Below are 19829 nucleotides of genomic sequence, written 5' to 3' on the forward strand. Positions count from 1 at the left end.
TTTGTAACTGTAGGAGTACTAAATTCTGAAACTCAGAAGTACGCTCAGGTATAAGCGGGAGAGGAAAGGAGGGAGGGAAGGTAGACGGCACAGTGAATGGGAATGGCCCGTAAGCGGTGAATGTGTCACCAGGAGTTTCACTGGCGATTAAGCAACATTTTACTCTGGTTCATATGTCTCAGGTGTGTATTAAAATGAAGTGAAATAAATCAAACACAAAGGTTTGTGGTCACTTTTCATTTGTATTTACTTTGCTTTCCAGTTGCTAATGAAGGTATCTAATAAAGATTTTTAGTCACTGGTTCTAGTAAGCATCTGCTTACAGAGCAATTATGCCCTGTAAATAATTCCCTATGATTACTCCCTGTGAAGTATAATCTGTGTTCAAAGTAGCTGGGCATTCCTTTCTCTACCATAACAGCCGTACCAACTTCTAGTATATTTAAGGTCTGACACTACTACATTAAATACCTAAATGAACAAAAGAGTTCCACCTGGTTTCCCATTAGACCTTGATTATCTCAAAAAAAAAAAAAAAAAACTTTAAGAAAGCACTTTACTTCATTCATTATTAGCAAGTATCTATTGCAATAACTGAAGAAGAATACTGATATCAGTTGTAAATATGTAAAAATTTTACTGTAGATACTCTATTGCTATAATATGTTCTATTTCTAACCAGACCAATATTCTTTTTACATTTTATATTGAACTAAATTCCTATAAATCAAGAGCAAAATATGGAACCCATGGAGTTGGGAGGCCAAAAGTAATTTTGACAGATCTAATCCTCTCATTTTGTAAAAGAAGAAACGTAGCCCAGAGAGGGTAAAGGCAATGCACCAGTTACCCAGATACTTTTTCTGTGTTAAATAACATTGACTAAAAATAGAGAGCACATCTTAGCTAAAAAAAAGCAAACTAGCTGTTTCTACTCCTATTAATCAATGCGCAATTAACTGCTAGGAATGCTACCGATGCCAGGTGTGCTCAATTCATCCCCTAGAAATGTGTTCTTACCTCTGCATGCTCCATAGAACTTTCCACAGCACTCATTCTAGAAGTTTCCTGTACAAGATGTGCCATGGAAGCCGTTTTTCCTGGAGTCTTGGAAAGCAGTGGGGAAAAAAGGGGAAAAAAAGTCTCTTATGGTATCTTTTGGGGTGAGAGCAAATACACAAAATTTAAAAAACATGCTCCGCAGTTAACTCATGATAGAAGATAACAGCGATAGTTTTTCATTAAAAATAAACAGAAGTAACTCTGGATATGAGTTACACAAAATAAGATTATAAGCACAGTAGCTGTGATTTTAACTTTTCTTCTCTTCCAAATAGGGATTTCCCAGGATGTCTCAAATGGGCAGGCTCTGACTAAGACCTGTGGCAGATCAGCCTTGCTCTGGTATGTAAATCATCATTCTTCCTTTACTGGCAGTTTCTCCCACTGGAGAGAGGAAGTTCACCACCGCAGAAAGCCTGGGCAATCCAAGTCTTTCCTCAGTAGCCGAACTGCTATAAATTCATTGTGCTTCCCAGAGCAGTTAGGTAACTGTTGACTTTTTGACAGCTCGGTTACTTGTTTCCCTAATGGCAAGGTTTTCTGGCAATGCCTTCTAAATATGAGTTTAGATTTGTCGAACTTAATGAGTCATCCATAATTCTGTAAGTGCTACCAGTTCTTATGCACCTAAAAGAGAAAATAATTTATTGCAGAAAAAAAAGGCCATTGTTTGCTAATCTCATCTTCTTTATTGGCAGAAAGGTTAAACTTGGCTTTCAAGTTTAAGACTATCTTTGGGCTGGGCATGGTAGCTCATGCCTGTAATCCTAGCACTCTGGGAGGCCGAGGTGGGCGGATCCTTTGAGCTCAGGAGTTCGAGACCAGCCTGAGCAAGAGCAACACCCCATCTCTACTAAAAAGATAGAAAGAAATTAGCAGGACAACTAAAAATATATATAGAAAAAATTAGCCGGGCATGGTGGCACATGCCTGTAGTCCCAGCTGCTCGGGAGGCTGAGTCAGGAGGATCGTTTTAGGTCAGGAGTTTGAGGTTGCTGTGAGCTAGGCTGACGCCACAGCACTCTAGCCCAGCCAACAGAGAGTGACTCTGTCTCAAAAAACAAACAAACAAACAAACAAACAAACAAAAAAACAATTCTGTGTTTCTATGTTCCTGTCTTCACCGTGGCATCCACAGAACCTCGGCCACAGGCTGCCTGGCCCACGCCAGGTGCTCAACACGTTTTGCTGAATGAACATATGGATGACTAGCTGAATACCCAGGCACCCAATTTATAGACTTTTGGCTAGTGTGCCTGTGTGTTTACTTCCTGTTGGTTTCTTGGTCTGTTTTGGGGATACACTTGAGCCGAGAAGGAGTGACATGGCCTTAAGGCAGTATTCAAAACTACGGTGGGAATCAAATTGCTCATTCAGAGTTCTAAAAGTAAAAGTTACAGCTCACACAGGGTCTGACTTTAGGGGATGGAAGCAGAAATTTCCTGGAGATTGACACTTTATCAACACTAAAACTGCTCATTAGAGAAGGAAAAAAACCTGGCCCAAACCTTTGAATTGCAAGAACTAGTGTTTTCAAAATAATTTTTTAAAAAATTTAAAAGTTAATTCCTTTTGTTAATTCCTTTTGAGCAAGAGTCTGTCTAAAAAACAAAAAAAAAGGTGGGGTGAAGGGAGAAGAGTACTGCCTGAATGTCACTCAGTCCTCATGAGGAGACTAAGCCCTACCCCCCTGCTTGTAGGGACTCATCCATCGCCTGTCGAACTGCCCAGATTGCATCTCAAAGACCAGAGCCAGCTTCAGCCTTCCTCCCTGGGTTAAGTCCAGGAAAGGTGCGTCTTGCAGAGAATTTCCCAATTTCCCCTCACCGGCGGGATGCACAACTGTGATGGGGCCTAGTGACACGTCCAGGTAGAGAGGTCCTGAGACAACTCACCCCCCAGAGTGGTGTGGAAGTAGAGCCAAACATTTCCTGTGTTCCTGGGAAAGGATGCAGAAGTGGCTAACTGAGGTTGAGTGGATTTAAGGAAGGCTCGACGTCAAATTGAACACAAAGTAGCACGGACCCAAGGTCAGGAGATGTGCTGGAAGCTTAAGTGGCTGCTACCAAGGAGAGAAACTGATAAAAAGACCACCAGGGTAGATTACATCTGTGCCAATGGCAGTGTCACACGATACGTTATTGAAACCCTGACGCCTCCACACTGAAGTTGCCAGAAAAGTACAGACATCTAGATAAATTTGAATTTCTTATAGACAACAATTTTTTTTTTGTAGACGTATGTCCCATGCAACATTCTGTTGTTTATTCATTGCCTACAATGGGCGTGAATTACTTTAGAAAGAACTAAAGATACTTTTAAACAGAAGTATAAATTATTTCATTTTTTTTATGCCAGCCACGCTGTCAATCTACTCATTAGATTTTTTTGTAATAATCACTAAAGATGGTTTCTACTCAGGAGGACCATGGAGTCTGAGTTCCTGTTGTTAATTTAGGATGCATTTCTAGAAAGTGGTTCACAAAGTTCCTAGCGTGAGCTTACCCTTGCATTTTATTTGCTTCTTTGAAGCACCGTAGACATCCAGCTCCTCAAACAAGAGGAAGTTCAAAGTCAAACAACTCCTTTAATCAGTACAACCTGTTTTCTTTTCTTAAAACAAAACAAAACAGAAACAGCAACTACACAAAAACAGCATTTGGGCTGATTTTAGTAACCCGATTTGAATGGGTTTACTCAAACTGGGTTACTTCCTCCCGAAGAAAGAGTTGTCACTGTGTTCAACATTCTTTCTAATAGCATGATCTCTTCCTCATTCTCTTGCGGTCACAGCTGCCCGAGCACTTTCAGCTGGAAGGTGCCGTGTGCTGAAGGAGCTCTTTAGTGACAAGAAGTGACTGGGTATGAGAAGGTTTATACGGCTCCACTTTAGGTGACAAGGAAGTACGAGACTGACTGTAAATGATTTGGGGACTGTCCCCACAGATTCTTCTCGGTGAGTAAACTATGGAAGGGCACATTGAGACGCAGCGGAAGGAAGGCATTCTCTCTCTTACCTTTGCAGAACAGGAACTTCTGCGACTCGGCCCGGCCTCCGTGGTGACCCGCTTTGCACCAGAAGCATTTCTCTCAATCAGAGCCTGGATCTGGCTGTCCAGCTCCAGGCTTTCACACCTACCCAGGGGGACACGGGAAAGTCACATTTTACAAAGGTGATCACAAATCATGCAAGGGTGGAGCGAGCTCATGAATGACACGGAGGTGTTATTTGTGTCGGATACCTCTCTAGAAGCTCCCAGACTCTGACCTTCTTTTGTTTTCATTAGTTCGTGACATAAAAGCCCTTCGAAAGAGTATTAGAGCTCGATTTTCCCTTACTTGCACACTTACGCAAAGTGGGAAAGGAGGACGCAGACAAGTTTAGAGATTTCCATAGTATAACAATGACAAGAACTGAGCACCCACAGTGAGCCAGGTACTTTAATACATTTTTCTTATTCAATGGGTACAACAACCCACTGAAGTAGTCACTGTCCCTGCATTTTACTTACTAACTTAGGTGAGGTCAACTGTGAAATATTGGCAAGCCAAGATCAAACTCAGATCTGTAGAATTCTATAGCCCGTGTTAACCATTTTTGTTGTGTATCTTCAATTAACCTGGGGGCAAATCCCTAAGCAATTACTTGCTGCCAAATGGAAATATTATATTATAGCCGAAGAGTATCTGGCAGCTACCTTAAGGAGAAGCTAGCCCAGTGGCTTCATGTAGCTGAGAACCAGAGTGAACTGCTCACTGTCACTTAACTGCTCACTGGTAACACCGAGATTTAAACCAGATCTTCTCCTCCAATCAGATTTTTCTTTCCCTTTTTATCATGTTGGCATGACGGAGGAATTTTCTCATTAAAAACACAACTCACGAGAAAAATGCATTAATTGTGTCATTTTTTTATATACTCTGAATATAGCACTAAGACCTGAGGTTTGCAGTGGAATAGAGAAAGAGAAACACCCTACCAAACTTTTAAACACAAACAGAACCAGTCCTATATAATCCTTGCGTTAGTTCTAACATTATCCTCGCCCTGGGATGTGTTCCCTGAATCTGCCCGGCTGATTCAGCGAGAACTGTGACTGCAGTGGCCTGTGCTCTGGGCTCTGGCCTGAGCTCATCCTTATTTTTCAGCGAGAAGACTTGGGGGTCAGTGGGGCTAAGTGGCTGCTCCACCGTCACTCGTGATGGGCAGGGTGACGGTCACACTGAAGCCGGAGACTTTTCACTCTGTCCCTGGGCTCGCAGTGACGCTGGGAACCATAAATTCAGCAGGACCGTGGAGGGCTCTTTCACTTCCAAATAATTCGCTTTAGATTTTCCATTTTGACAGGCCTTTCTGTTTAAAGAAAACAACCTGTTGGTGGCTCCAGCTGCAATGTAGGCGGCTTGTAAAGGCGATGTTAGGAGAAGCTTGAGAGAGAAGAGATGAGGGTCGGGAATCCACTCTTGCCCCTCCTTTCTGGAACTCCCCGGTTTTTAAAGTGGTGAGTTCTTGACCAGGATTCAGGGGGTCCGTGAATCATCACTAATGAAGCCAAATAAAAAATGTTATGTGCTTATTGTCTCTTTCTGAGGACAAGGTCTATAGTTTTTATCATGTTCTTGTCCTGCTTATAGGTTGGAACACACGGATCCAACTTTAGTTACTGTCATGAGGACTCCTTTAAAATCAAATCTCACTGTGGCTTTTTTTTTGATGTAAGAGTACACTTTAATCTTTCTTTCTTCCTTTCTTTCTTCCTTTTCTTTTCTTTCTTTTTCTTTCTTTCTTCCTTTCTTTTCTCTCTTTCTCTTTCTTTTTTCCATGGAGGAACTACAAAAATTCAGAAATAGATCTTTTAATCAAACACAGTTACTAAAATCTTCATTTGAGGGGCCCTCCTTACTAAATTGCAAGTGAACAGGGAATTATAGAAGCCATACCATTGGGCTAAGAGCTCGAGCTGAGAGTGACATTCGGTAAATCCCTGTTTGGCAAGTGGCTTATTCATGGCTTATTTTGAACTTATATAGACACAAACCTCCTTTGGTGCAATCCCTCCTTCCTGCCCTTCACTCACAGAATAAATCAACACAGAAAGTAAATATGAACAATATTAATATGAATTATATTTTACCAACAGGGTAGTTGGTTAAGCCAATTTGACACTGAAACTTTTTTTCAAAAAAACGTTTCCCTACGTGATCCATGACTGTGAGCTGTTTTTCCCTAGACTAACTCTGGGAAGTGACAATCTGCCCTGTCACCCCAGTGAGCAAGCAGAGAGGACAGGGGAAGACACATGAATGATTTGCAGGTATATTTGGAGCCCTCGTATGTTTATTACTTGTTCAAAAGCATCTGTACTTACAGAAGTCTCTAAAAAATTACCTAAAGGATGCAGCGTCTTTGAATGCCTTTATCAGGCTCATCCAGGGTTTGTTTATTTAAATTTTATTAGATGATTAGAGCCTAGGCATTGTTAACTTGTAGAATGCTGTCTGGGAGAAAAGATAACCTCAAAGGTTATGGTTTACTGCTGTGTAGGGCAGGTTTGTATCTAATCTAACCATCTTATTCTGACATTCCTTTACTGAATTGCCCCTAAGCACCCAGCTCTTCAAATGCTCCTTGAATGAGCCTTCTTATCTTTCTGGATACCTCATTAATGAATGAGTTCAATAAAATCTTAGACATATCTTCATTTCATGTTTGCATGAGGGTCATGTTTTCAACTTTTTGCAAACTGTTATGTTAAACACTTTGGACACTTAGAAGTACTTTAAGTGTTCAATTAGTACTTTAAGTTTGCTCCTGGCTATTTGGGGAGAAACAAATTACTTGATAAAGAAATTACTCTGTGTATGTGGGTTTTAAGTGATTAAGTTAAGGTATCTGAATTATTTTAGTAATTGCAAATATTGACAGATGTGGCTTAAAAAGGTAGTAGAAGAGAAAAAGTTTGCTCAGAGAATTTTTAAAGTAGCATTGTCCTTGGGCAAGAATGAATATTTCTAAAGTTTTACCCAAAAGTATGTGGTTTCATAATTTAAATAAATGTCTCAAAATTGTATTTTGCATGTCTGAAATGAAAGCCCAGAGAATGGGGGAATATTTCTTACAAACATGGACTCTGTCATTGCCCTCAAGGTGCATTCTTGGCTGGATCCCTGTGTATTTCCTCTTTGCTTTGTTGATGTGCTGGGTCGCTGTACTGATGCTGCACACCTGAGCCCAACTTCCTGCGTCTGTGCCCAGGTGGACGGTGCCGGCAGAGCAGCCAACTCGAAGCAGAGATGAAGTGCAGCTGCGGATGCTGGTGTGAACCCAGTGAGAGGTGAGCCGTGGACAAAGTTCTGTAAAAATCACATTCTTGGCTGAGCGCAGTGGCTCACACCTGTAATCCTAGCACTCTGGGAGGTCGAGGCGGGAGGATCACTCGAAGTCAGGAGTTCGAGACCAGCCTGAGCAAGAGCGAGACCCCGTCTCTACTAAAAAAATAGAAGAAAATTATCTGGCCAACTAAAAATATATATAGAAAAAAATTAGCCGGGCATGGTGGCACATGCCTGTAGTCCCAGCTACTCGGGAGGCTGAGGCAGGAGGATCACTTGAGTCCAGGAGTTGGAGGTTGCTGTGAGTGAGGCTGACGCCACGGCACTGTAGCCCAGGGAACAGAGTGAGACTCTGTCTCAAAAAAATAGATAAATAAAAATTTTTAAAAAAAGAAAAAAGAAAAAAAAAATAGTCCATTTGCTGTTAGAAATATTGCATCAATTCAATGCTGCCTCTAGAGGGCGCTCTGCATTCAGTTCCCATAGAAAGTTCCTGAAGGCCCCTTTTTCTGAAGGTTTTCATTTTGAATTTTGAGTTTAGGAAGGCGGGGGCTAGAGAATAGGTGGTGTCCATGTGAGTAATAATTATAGCTCATTTGTTTTATTTATTTTGAAACTCTTAATGAAAATTATTTCTTTTATTTTCTTTTGTTTAAAATATGGAACACTTCACAAATTCATGCTTCATCCTAGTGAGCATGCCAACTCCTGTGTATTCCATGTCTTGTTCCAGTGTTAGTGTCTGTGCTGCTGAAGTGAGCACAATTACTTCTTTTTTAATAAAGTTTTTTTGAGTTGCCAATAGTGTTGGACATTTATGTAATAGAGTTACATCAAACCGCTTAAGCAGAAGTTTTTCAGAAACAGTTCTAATAAATACATCGAGTTACCCCACACATGATAATAACCAATCATGATTTGATTCTGGGTATTTTGCACCACCTCTAGCAAAACTAGTGCGGGGAATCTGACAAAAAGTGGCTTGCACCCTATCACCCAGATGGAAAGACAGGGAACAGGCCCCCAGAGATCAGACATGACACTGTCATGTGTAAGTCGGTTTTACAAAAAATTGCAATAATTCGTGTTCTCTCTTGTCTTTTGTGATGTTCATAGGGATGTGAAATTGATGAGCCTGGAATTTCTTTTGTGACAGAAATTAGTAAATACTCAGAGAACTGATCAAATATAGGACACTTTCAACATCAAAATATATAATGATGAGAATGTATTGTAACTCATCAAATAGGAATCATTAATTTATATTGATGAAGAAAACTTCCAATACACATAAATGGGTATAAGACAAAGCTTTTCTTTACATTGAAATGCCTTACCAATAAATGTAGAGAGCATTATGGTATTAGAAAATCAGTATCTGACAACCATGATTAATAATTCAAATGAGAAATATCAATGGATGTTAAAACTGGTGGCTGAAAATTTGATGAGAGATGGGATATTTACATAACTCCATAGTCCCCCCCCAAATACTTAGAGACAACTAAAGGAAATACTAAGAATAACTTCACGTTGGAGAATCTTGGCAGATACCACCTTGATCAAAGGATCGAGGTTAGAATCCCTTGTAATGGGAAAAATCAAAACTGTGACTTGTAATGGGAAAAATCAAAACTGTGACTATATGCATGACAAGACACATAGCTCCCCATCTGTGGTGTCCCTGCCAAAAATGCATAACCTGAAATTAACTACGAGGAAGCGTTTGCCCAAAACAAACTGAGAAACATTCCACAGAATATCAGGCCCATGGTCTTCTGGAGTGTTCTGGACATACAGGCCAAGACTGAGGAACTGCCCCAGATTTCAAGAGAATAAAAACGATGAAAACTAATGCAACGTATGATCCCGGATTGGATTCCTTTTTCTGTGGAGGACATTGACAGGATAATTGGCAGAACCTGAATGGGGTTTGAGTATTAGATGAGAGTACTGTATCAATCAACGTTCACTTTCTGATTCTGATGGCAATCTTGTGGCTGTATTGGACAGCGTCCTTGTTTGTAGGATATGCATACTAAGTCACCCAGTGATGACTTGCTTTCAAATGGCTGAGGAAAACATATTTTTGTACACTTCTTAGAAATTTTTGGTAAGTTTGAAAGTATTTTAAAAGTGAAAGAGAAAGTACTTAAAATACTAAGCTTAAAAAATGAGATCTGATTTGATCCTTGAATTATGCTCAAAGTAGAAATCACTTTATAAAAATGAAATTATTAATAGCATTTCATTATGTATCAGGAAATAAGATTCAGGGCAATAAATCTTCCTTGGGATTTGTGAAATTAGTACTAACCAAAGCAACTAAGATGATTTAGAGTTTAGTTTTGTTTTGTCTTTCCAAAAGGATGTGGAAGAAGAGCATTTGTGTGAATCAAATTACTTTGATGGTCTGTTCTAGCCCAAGGATTTAAGAAAATGAAGTGAATATTCCTGCCATAATACTTAAAGAGAAAACAAAATATGCAAACAAAAACTCCAAACCTTGAAAGGCCTTCACCTTTGCTCCGAGGGCTGGCATTTCACCTCCCTGTGGACTCCTCATAATCACCAAAAGGAATTTGAGGGCAAATTTAGAAACCTTGCTGAAAATATGTTAGCCCCCATGAAGGAGAAATGAGGATTGCTGATACTGTTCTTGTTTAATAAAGAGAGCCCTGGAACAAACGCAAATGCCGCATCAGTGAGCACCGGACTGCCACGATACAGATTCACTGCTATAAAAGTCATCTAATCTGTGGAAAGGACAGTTTCTTGCTGAATAAATACACGTGTGAAACCATCACTAAGCTTATAGGCAAAGGCAGTTTAAACAATTGAATAAATATGAAAATGTTTGCCATTTAAAAAATAGATTCTAGAAAAGAATTAAAGGGTACAGATAACAGACATTTCTGGGTGAGTATAAATATTTGATTTTTCTTGGGGATTTGGGCTAGGAGAATTTTCATTCTTCTTTCTTTTATAAATTATTAGAAAGATAAACAATGATACTATTAAGGCTTTTCAAACCAAAATGTTAAAGCAAAAGAAAGAAACTGCAGGAGAAGTGCACAAGTTTATGGGAAGAGGCTGAAAGGTCGCACATGGCTTCATTGTAGAGAATTGCTTCAGAGAAAAAAACCAGAACAAATGGATTCGGTATTTGCAGCCTAAACTTTCAGTTGCAAAGAGAGTTACAAGGCATTGTAGATTATTTGCTTATGAAATTACCCTTACAGAGCTACATGGCAAAACTTTAAAATGACTAGATTTTATCATTCAATCAGCAAATAATTATTGAACACCTGTTTTGGGCCACATACTTTTCTTGGTGGTTGGCATATTCTTGTGTCAATGAACAAAACAGAAAAAAAATCCCTGATCTTTTGGAGCTTACATGTCAAAGTTTCCATTAAAAAAAAATGACAAAGACTGTAACATTATTCTGCCTCTGAACAAATCTATAGTGAATTTGCAGTCATGTTCTTTAATAAACATGTCTTAGAAGATCTAGTGAAAGTCAACTCAAGTATCAGGAAGATTAATTGCCTCTAGATAGAGTTAAAAACTAGTATATCTATTTGGAAAATATCAAAAGGTTCAAAGAGAGGGTTAACAAAATCATGGAACATGTATGGGCACAGCCCCTCCTCTCAAAGGTGACTGCTGTGGCCTGAGTTGTGACCCATGAGATCATCTACTGTTTTAGGTCGTAAAATACACATACAGCTCTGAGGTGTTTAAATATTTTTAATAAAAGTGAAGAATTACGGAGGGTAATGAGAAAGAGATCGTCTTTAACATGTAAATCTTTTAAAGAGATCTTTTGGAAAGAGTACAGATCCTCTTGGATGGCCAGAGATACAAAGTTGTAAAAAATTAAGAGGCAGTTTAGCGAAATTCTAAAACCAACCAACCAAGCAAACAAAAAACGTGAGAAAACCCAGATGGGGCATGGCGGGTCCAGCTGAGTGCTAAGAGAGGAGACAGATAGTTCAAAGGAAAAAAATACAAAACAGAAAAAATGAGACACAAAAATAGAAGATCGAGAGAAAAATCCAGAGAAAAGGACACCTGAGAAACACCATGGAAATGGGGGTGGCACCAGCTCAGGGAACAGGTGAGGGACGCATGTTGGAGCAAGGAGACGTCCAGGGATGTGCACTTAACACCTGCAGGGGCTGCGGCTTGCAGAGGTGCCTGTAGGGCTGGTTGTGACTGAACCGTGTTTTCATTTAAGAGCAAATGAAGCCAGGCATGAGCCTGTGAGAAAAGAATGTTTCTGTCCTTCTACTTGGAAATGCCATCGTCTGGCAGGAAAACAAGGACTCCAAAGGCCCCGGTTAGAGGAGGGGTCAATGGATGGGGAGAGGCGGCCGCGGCAACTGGCGACTTTCATTAGAGATTTCAACCCATGATTGGGCTTATCACTGAACTGATTTTTTTTTTTTTTTTGAGACAGAGTCTCGCTCTGTCACCTGGGCTAGAGTGAGTGTCATGGTGTCAGCCTCACTCACAGCAACCTCAGAGTCCTGGGCTCAAGCGATCCTCCTGCCTCAGTCTCCCCAGTAGCTGGGACTACAGGCATGCGCCACCATGCCTGGCTAATTTTTTCTCTATGTATTTTTAGCTGTCCAGATCATTTCTTTCTATTTTTAGTAGGACACAGGGTTTTGCTCTTACTCAGGCTGGTCTGGAACTCCTGACCTCGAGCGATCCTCCCGCCTCGGCCTCCCAGAGTGCCGGGATCACAGGCGTGAGCCACCGCGCCCGTTCTGAACTGATTTTTATCTCCGCAACCCCCCACTCAGCTGGAACTGACGGTGTGTGACCAACTGCAGCAGCCAGGGAACAATGGCTCTGAGGAGAGAGAGTCACAACGTTCAGAGGGAGCGTCCTTTGGTTTCCTCAGGGAACACGGGAGGCCAAGGACACTTAGCTTTGCCAGGTGACGTGAGAGCCGGTCACTGTCAGGGGACCCACCCGAGCGTCCCACGCGGGCTGCCGTGTTGGGGGAGGGTTGGGACCTGGCCAAGCCCAGAGGGCCCTCGTGGGGGGGGCACATGCTGGGCAAGGGCGAACCTGTGTATAGGCTGGGGGCGACCTGGGAACAGTGTCCCTCTCCAAAAGCCACCGTCACAGGCAGGGCCGTCACCCGGCAACACCGGGATGGCATCTGGCACTTCGTTCGCTTGTGCGTCGGGGCGTCGTGAGCACTGTCGCTGGCGTCCTTTACCGCCCCGAATGGACTCAGTGTGCTGCCGGCGGTCCCTCTGGCTCTTGTTCCCACCCGGGTAGGTGACACCAGCCGCACCCGGGACTGCTGAGCGCCGGGTTCACCAGAACAACTGAAGAAGAGTTGTTTTTACACAGAAGACCCTACGAAAATTGCAAATTCCCTTTTGCATAGTCTTACATTAAGAAGAGGTCACCGGTCGGCCACGGTTTCTCAAAAACCGCGGGGGGCCCGCGGCCGTCTTTATTTAGACCCGATTTCTCAAATCTGTCCCTCGGTCGCACTTGCGAGGCTGCGGGGTTTTCCGCGCCTCTCAGCACCGTTTCTCATGTTGACACAGAGGTTTGGCCGTGGGCAGCTGTCACCGCCAGGCTGCGGGTCACAAAGAGACCTCCGAGCACACAGGGCCCGGCCAGCAACGAGCTGCCGTCTGTTCCTACGGTAGAAAGATCCGGTTCAGAGAGAACCGCGGCGACACTCCCTGCCGAAGCCATTGATCGCTGATCAGAGAGTCCCTGCCGGCAGTCAGGCACCTTGGCTGGCCTTTCCTCAACAGACATTTTTGTTTGTTTATTTTTATGTAAACTGCCTCAGAGAAACTTTTGTTTGCAGATTCCTGGAGCTCCAGCCCAGCCGGCCATCCGAGTCCTCTGTCCGCTCACCGAGCTATGCTGGAAACTAACCTGTCACGGTGGAACTGAGCCCGAGGGCGGTGCCACAAAGTGAAACTGGCTTCTGGATCTGCCGGGTGAGAGTGAAAGTAAAGGTCACTTTTTGGTAAGCCGCTCTGAGTCTCAGTAAAAGCGGAACCCGGTGCGGGGGAAGAGGGTGGGACTTGAAGGTCAGGGGGGAAATTTGGTGGCTACGGTGACTCCGGGTGGCTTGTGGATGGACTCCACGCTGTGTCACCGGACGCTTCGATGAGTCTGGATGGGGAGGGGCAAGAAAGCAGGTTCTGAGGTGTGAGGAAAGTCAGGAAGCTTGATGATCAGACTTGCCGTGAGAGGGCACAGCGGGGTGGCCGTGCCCAGGCTTTAGTTAGTGCCTGGAGGGACCCAGCAGGGCTGGCCACGAAACCACAGGCGCTCCGTGCAGGACGGCCGGGCTCCCGCGGCTCGCGGTGGAACATCTGGTTACGGGGCATCGTTTTGTGTCTCATGTGTTTAAAATTAGTTTCTAAGAATTATGTTGTGTGCCTTAAAGTCAAACAAACTCCCCAAAATAAAAGGCAATAGTTATTCTTTTTTTTTTTTTTTGACAGAGTCTCGCCCTATTGACTGGGCTAGAGGGCCGTGGCGTCAGCCTCGCTCACAGCAACCTCAAACTACTGGGGTCAAGCGATGCTTCTGCCTCAGCCTCCCAAGTAGTTGGGACTACAGGCATGTGCCACCATGCCCGGATAATTTTTTTGTATATATTTTAGTTGTTTGGCTAATTTCTTTCTATTTTTAGTAGAGGTGGGGTCCCGCTCTTGCTCAGGCTGGTCTCAAACTCCTGACCTCAAGCGATCCTCCCACCTCGGCCTCCCGAGTAGCTGGGACTACAGGCATGTGCCACCATGCCCAGCTCATTTTCTTTTCTATATATTTTTAGTTGTCCATATAATTTCTTTCTATTTTTAGTAGAGACGGGGTCTGGCTCTTGCTCAGGCTGGTCTTGAACTCCTGACCTTGAGCGATCCTCCCACCTCGGCCTCCCAGAGTGCTAGGATTGTAGGCGTTAGCCACCGCGCCCGGCCTCTCTGAGGTTTTAATCAAAGACATTTCCATTGAGGTAAAAACCTGGCCAATTTCCAGTCTCCAGACATACAAATTTCATGCTGGGAGACAATACCAATCCTTCCCAGACAAATGATAAATTGATTCTTGGGAAAATTCTAATTTGGTCTTTTTTCCAGTGGTATCTCCCAAATACTTCTTAGCACGTGGTTGCAGCTTTAGAAGTGATTGTTGCTTCGAATCCAAGAGCTTATGTAAGCATAAAGTATTAAAAAAAGACAGATATGAAGATGGACTCTAGGGATCTTCTTGGGCCTTGTGTCCCAGCCAGGCCTCTGAGAACAGAAAGTCCATTGCGTGGGTGTCGTTTGCATAGAAGAGGTTTTTCCAGAAGGTGCTTTAGAGAGTGTGGCTGAAGGCACAAGTTTTCCCAAAGTCCCTTGTCTTAAATCTCTGTGGATTCATCAATCCAGTAACAGTTCATTTTGTTTAATATATTACATATAAACACATGGTTGAGAAGCTACTTTCTTAGTGTGGAAAGAGAAGAAACTTAAGCTGTTGGACAGAAACCCAGGGTGGCTTTGATGTTCTTGTAAGGCTGGTGGCAGGCACCCTCCCCTCCCCAGTGGAAAAAGAAGAAGCCCACCAGACCCGCCAGGAACGATGCCTGCCACCAGCCTTACTCAGGGATGCCTGTCTTTATGAGAAAGCGCCAGGCAGCGTTAACTTCCCTGCAAGGTGGACAGTAACTGTGTCCATGGTCCTTTATTCTGCATTTCCAGAATAGCTTACTTTAGGGCAGGTAAGAAGGGGGTTAAAAATAAAGAGGCCAAAAGAATTGTAAAAATGCTGATGATATCACAAAAGAGATCATTTTAGTTTTCGCTTACCACTTGTGTAGTCCAACCAAAACATCTGCCTGTCACCCCATAAACGTCCCTGCACTTCTCTTCCCTTTATGAGCAAAATAATGGAGCTTTATGGGACTTTTAATAGCCAGCAGCTGTCTGGCTGCTCAGTGCTGCATCTGGGAGGCAGCATGCTGTTCACACGGAGGGAAAAAAGACAAAACTATTGTTTGGTTTTCTTAAAGGACGCCAGTGGTTTACATAAAGACATTTGAATTGTTTGAATAGGAGGAAAGACACAGGAGCTCCTTATGTGCCCGTGAGAACCGGTATATTGTTAGCAGAAGGCAAGGAGGGAGTGATGTCATTCGCCTGTGTTTAAGAGCAGGTGACCGACTGCCATTAGGAGCGACTTTCATGCCAGGCGACACGGGCACTTCATGAGAACCTGGATTCATCCTACTCTTCTGAGATGAGCTCTACTTCAGGCTAAAATGAATCATAATAGTTTTCCTTCTCACGCCTGTAATCCTGGTACTCTGGGAGGCCGAGGTGGGAGGATCGCTCGAGGTCAGCGGTTCGAGACCAGCCTGAGCAAGAGCGAGACCCCGTCTCTACTAAAAATAGAAAGAAATTACATGAACAACTAAAAATATATATAGAAAAAATTAGCCGGGCATGGTGGCTCATGCCTGTAGTCCCAGCTACTCGGGAGGCTGAGGCAGGAGGATCGCTTGAGCCCAGGAGTCTGAAGTTGCTGTTGAGCGAGGCTGATGCCACGGCACTCACTCTAGCCTGGGCAACAGAGTGAGACTCTGTCTCAAAAAAAAAAAAAAAAAATGTTTTTCTTGCAAGGTTATAATTGTAATTTTCTGCATGCACAATCATTTTTTTAAAAAAATATACTTCTTAAAAGAATTGTTTGGACAGGGAAACATCTGCTTTTGATAAATTAAAATGAAGAACTAGGATCATTATACGAGTACTTCAAACAAAAAAAAAAAGGATGATGCCAGGATCGTAACAGGTGGAATGGGGCTGCCTTTAAAATGATATGCTTCCAGGCTATGTGAAAGTGAAACATAAAAACTACAAAATACCGTATTCACGCTGATAATCCTCCACGCTGAGAATCAAAGTTGTTTCCCTCCACTCCTTGACTTTGCTTATGAAAGCTTGCTTGGGATGACAACCATAATATCAATATATTAATATAATGTGGCAGGAGATGGCAAGTGCTACTCTTGCCAAATCTACAATGTTGCAATTATTGTAAAAAGGTGACTCAGGTGCTCGCCGCTCTGCTCCTGCCGTTTCCTCTCATCTCCCTGCTCTCTGCCTTCTCCCCCAGGTCCCCTGAGACCAAGACGCGACGGCAGCTCATCCCTCAGCCCCGCATCCTTCCTTCCGAGCCCCGGATCATGCAGACCTTACAGGTAACTTGAAAGGCATCTTCTGGGCATTTTAGATTACTATCAAAGGCCCCAACTCTCTCTCTCTCCCTTAGAAATATGGGTTTTTGACCACTAGAGAAAAAAATATGCTACCTACTAAATTCTGTACAATCTTCATCGTTAGTAGATACAGAGAATCGGAACGTTAATAAGCATCGCCGGGAAGAGGGGCTGTAAGGTGGGACGCAGGAGCCCGTACAAGTCCCTACGATCCTCGGCACGGAGGGAATGGCCGTGGGAGTCCGAGCTTGGGGCGAGGTGACCCCGGCCCCTGGGGAAGCAGGGGTCTCCCCCCGCCCCTCCCTCCCTCCTCTCCCTTTCTTCCTCCTTCCCTTCCTTTTTCTCTTTCTTTCTTTTCTTCTCCCTTTCATTCTTTCTTTTTTGAACTATAACATGTTGTCAAACATGTTTTTCTGCTACCAAAGGAGCATGGGGCATCTTCTGTCCTAGAAATTGTTCAACATCATCTATTTTCTATGTTTCCATGATGTTGATGGTATCCTGGAAGTTTTTAATAGAATCAGTTAGTCCTCAGACTGTTCCTGTGAGGCAAATTTGAGTTTTACTTAAGTTTTATAAAAATGTCCACGAGATGGGTCGAGGCCTGTTGCAGACCCACGACGCCCAGGGCTGCCTCGCCGTGTGCTGGCTCTTCCCTCGGGGTGGAGGGAACCGCGTTGAGCCGGGGAGACCCGCAAACACACCGCGCAGAGTCGTGAAGAGCGGCACACGGAGAAATGCTGAGTTGTACACAATTAAAGGCTAACATGCTTGTTAAAATACTGAATGGAACCGGCTCAGGAGAAAGGGAGAAATCAATATGTCTATATTTATCCTATTCTCCCACATTGCCAATCGGTTTCAGACACCGTTGCTACACTAGCCTGTTAGCAACCCCATCCCCAAATCGTAATGGCCTCCCTCGTCCAACCATGATTTTCATATCAGAAATATGCGTGGGTCTCTTTTAATGAAACGATTCTCACAGAGAACCTGAGCAGATACCCCTAGACATACAGGGCCTGAGATTCCTAGTTTAAGAAACATTGATGTGTTAATAGAAACCTGGGCCGGGTGCGGTGGCTCACGCCTGTCATCCCAGCACTCTGGGAGGCCGAGGCGGGAGGATCACTCGAGGTCAGGAGTTTGAGACCAGTCTGAGCAAGAGCGAGACCCTGTCTCTACTAAAAATAGAAAGAAATTATATGGACAGCTACAAATATATATAGAAAAAAATTAGCCGGGCATGGTGGCACATGCCTGTAGTCCCAGCTACTTGGGAGGCTGAGGCAGGAGGATCGCTTGAGCCCAGGAGTTGGAGGTTGCCGTGAGTGAGGCTGATGCCACGGCACTCACTCTAGCCCAGGCAACAGAGCAAGACTCTGTCTCAAAAAAAAAAAAAAAAAAAAAAAAAAAAAACCCGATTATTACTTCTTTACATTATCTTTTGCCTAAAAGATGTTGCACGACAGAAGTTCTGTCTTTCTAAACAGAGACGCTGGCCTGTGGATGGCACTCCCGGCTGCTCAGTCCTCACTCCGGACACCCACCGGACGTCCTTCTTCTGTGCCGCAGGCCCGGGGCGGAGGCCGAGACAGATGTCACTGGTCTTTTTTTTTGAGACAGAGTCTCGCTCTGTCACCTGGGCTAGAGTGCCGTGGCATCAGCCTCGCTCACAGCAACCTCAAACTCCTGGGCTTAAGTGATCCTCCTGCCTCAGCCTCCCGAGTAGCTGGGACTACAGGCATGTGCCACCATGCCTGGCTAATTTTCTCTCTATATATATTTGTAGCTGTCCATATAATTTCTTTCTATTTTTAGTAGAGACAGGATCTTGCTCTTCCTCAGGCTGGTCTCAAACTCCTGACCTTGAGTGATCCTCCTGCCTTGGCCTCCCAGAGTGCTAGGATGACAGGCATGAGCCACCGCGCCCGGCCTCAGTCACTGGTCTTGACGCCAGCACTTGACTCTCCTGCCACCACACCTCTGTGCACACTCTGCCTTCAGTCTGGAATACTCTTCCCTTTTCTTATTCCATCTTTCTCCTCATTTTCCCTTTGCCAGAAATTGGGTCCAACAGCTTCTTCTTGCACCCTGTCCTAACCTCTAGCAATCTACTTTCCTCGGATTTCCCAGAGCAGTTTGTCTGTGTCTCCCTTATGCGGCAAAACATCCCACTGTGTATTGTACTTAGCTGTGTGCATGGCCTTGCGCTTCTAAACTGCAAACAGCTAGAGCGTAGGATCCGCATCTGATTCTTCTCCTGCAAGCATGTAGCACGGTATCGTGCACATAAAAGGTGCCAAATAAGAAATCTTTTTTGTTGTTGTTGTTGTTTTTTTTTTTTTTTTTTTGAGACAGAGTCTCGCTCTGTTGCCCGACTAGAGTGAGTGCCGTGGCATCAGCCTAGCTCACAGCAACCTCAAACTCCTGGGCTTAAGCGATCCTACTGCCTCAGCCTCCCGAGTAGCTGGGACTACAGGCATGCGCCACCATGCCCGGCTAATTTTTTCTATATATTCTTTTAGTTGGCCAGATAATTTCTTTCTATTTTTAGTAGAGACGGGGTCTCGCTCAGGCTGGTCTCGAACTCCTGACCTCAAGTGATCCACCCGCCTCGGCCTCCCAGAGTGCTAGGATTACAGGCGTGAGCCACCGCGCCCGGCCTCAAATAAGAAATCAAAGACGTAACTCTGGGGCCCAACAAGTAGAGTGAAGCTTGAGCAAAACCTTGAAAGACTGGAAGAATGTGGAAAGCGGCTGAGGAAGGAATTTTTTCATAAGGAACTTAGTCAACTTCTTGCTCTATATCTGAACTAAGGATTAAACAAATCAGGAGGAAAGATACAGCTACCTCTTCACCTTATTCCTAAAATAGAGTTGTTTCCTAGGAGAAAATTTGTGCCATTAAAGAGAAATCAAAGTAAGTATCAAGGTTTGTCAATGGAAATTTGCCAAATACTTTATAAATCAAATAACCTTCATTATCTACCATGATTCTTGTCCCTCACTGTCACCTCATCTGTTTCTGTCTTTTCTGCAAGGCTCTACCAGATAGGTACTCGTCCATTCTTAATAAACTCACCATCTTTGTCAGAAAACAGAGGAGCTCTCATTAGAATATCACTATGAGAGGCTTATAACTTCTAAACAAAGTGTTGTTATTACCTTT

At 43.6% G+C, this 19829-nt stretch overlaps 1 long non-coding RNA gene across 1 annotated transcript; it reads left to right on the forward strand.

Annotated features, from left to right (window-relative positions):
- Window positions 1-1175: 1175 nt before the first annotated feature.
- On the forward strand, window positions 1176-16627 carry LOC123627391. Its single transcript, XR_006731269.1, has 7 exons — window positions 1176-1404; window positions 2763-2853; window positions 3856-4235; window positions 5411-5564; window positions 7319-7397; window positions 13247-13411; window positions 16555-16627. It is a non-coding gene; the product is annotated as an uncharacterized LOC123627391 (long non-coding RNA).
- Window positions 16628-19829: the final 3202 nt, after the last annotated feature.

This window comes from Lemur catta, chromosome 24 (assembly GCF_020740605.2).
Source record: "Lemur catta isolate mLemCat1 chromosome 24, mLemCat1.pri, whole genome shotgun sequence".
NCBI lineage: Eukaryota > Metazoa > Chordata > Mammalia > Primates > Lemuridae > Lemur > Lemur catta.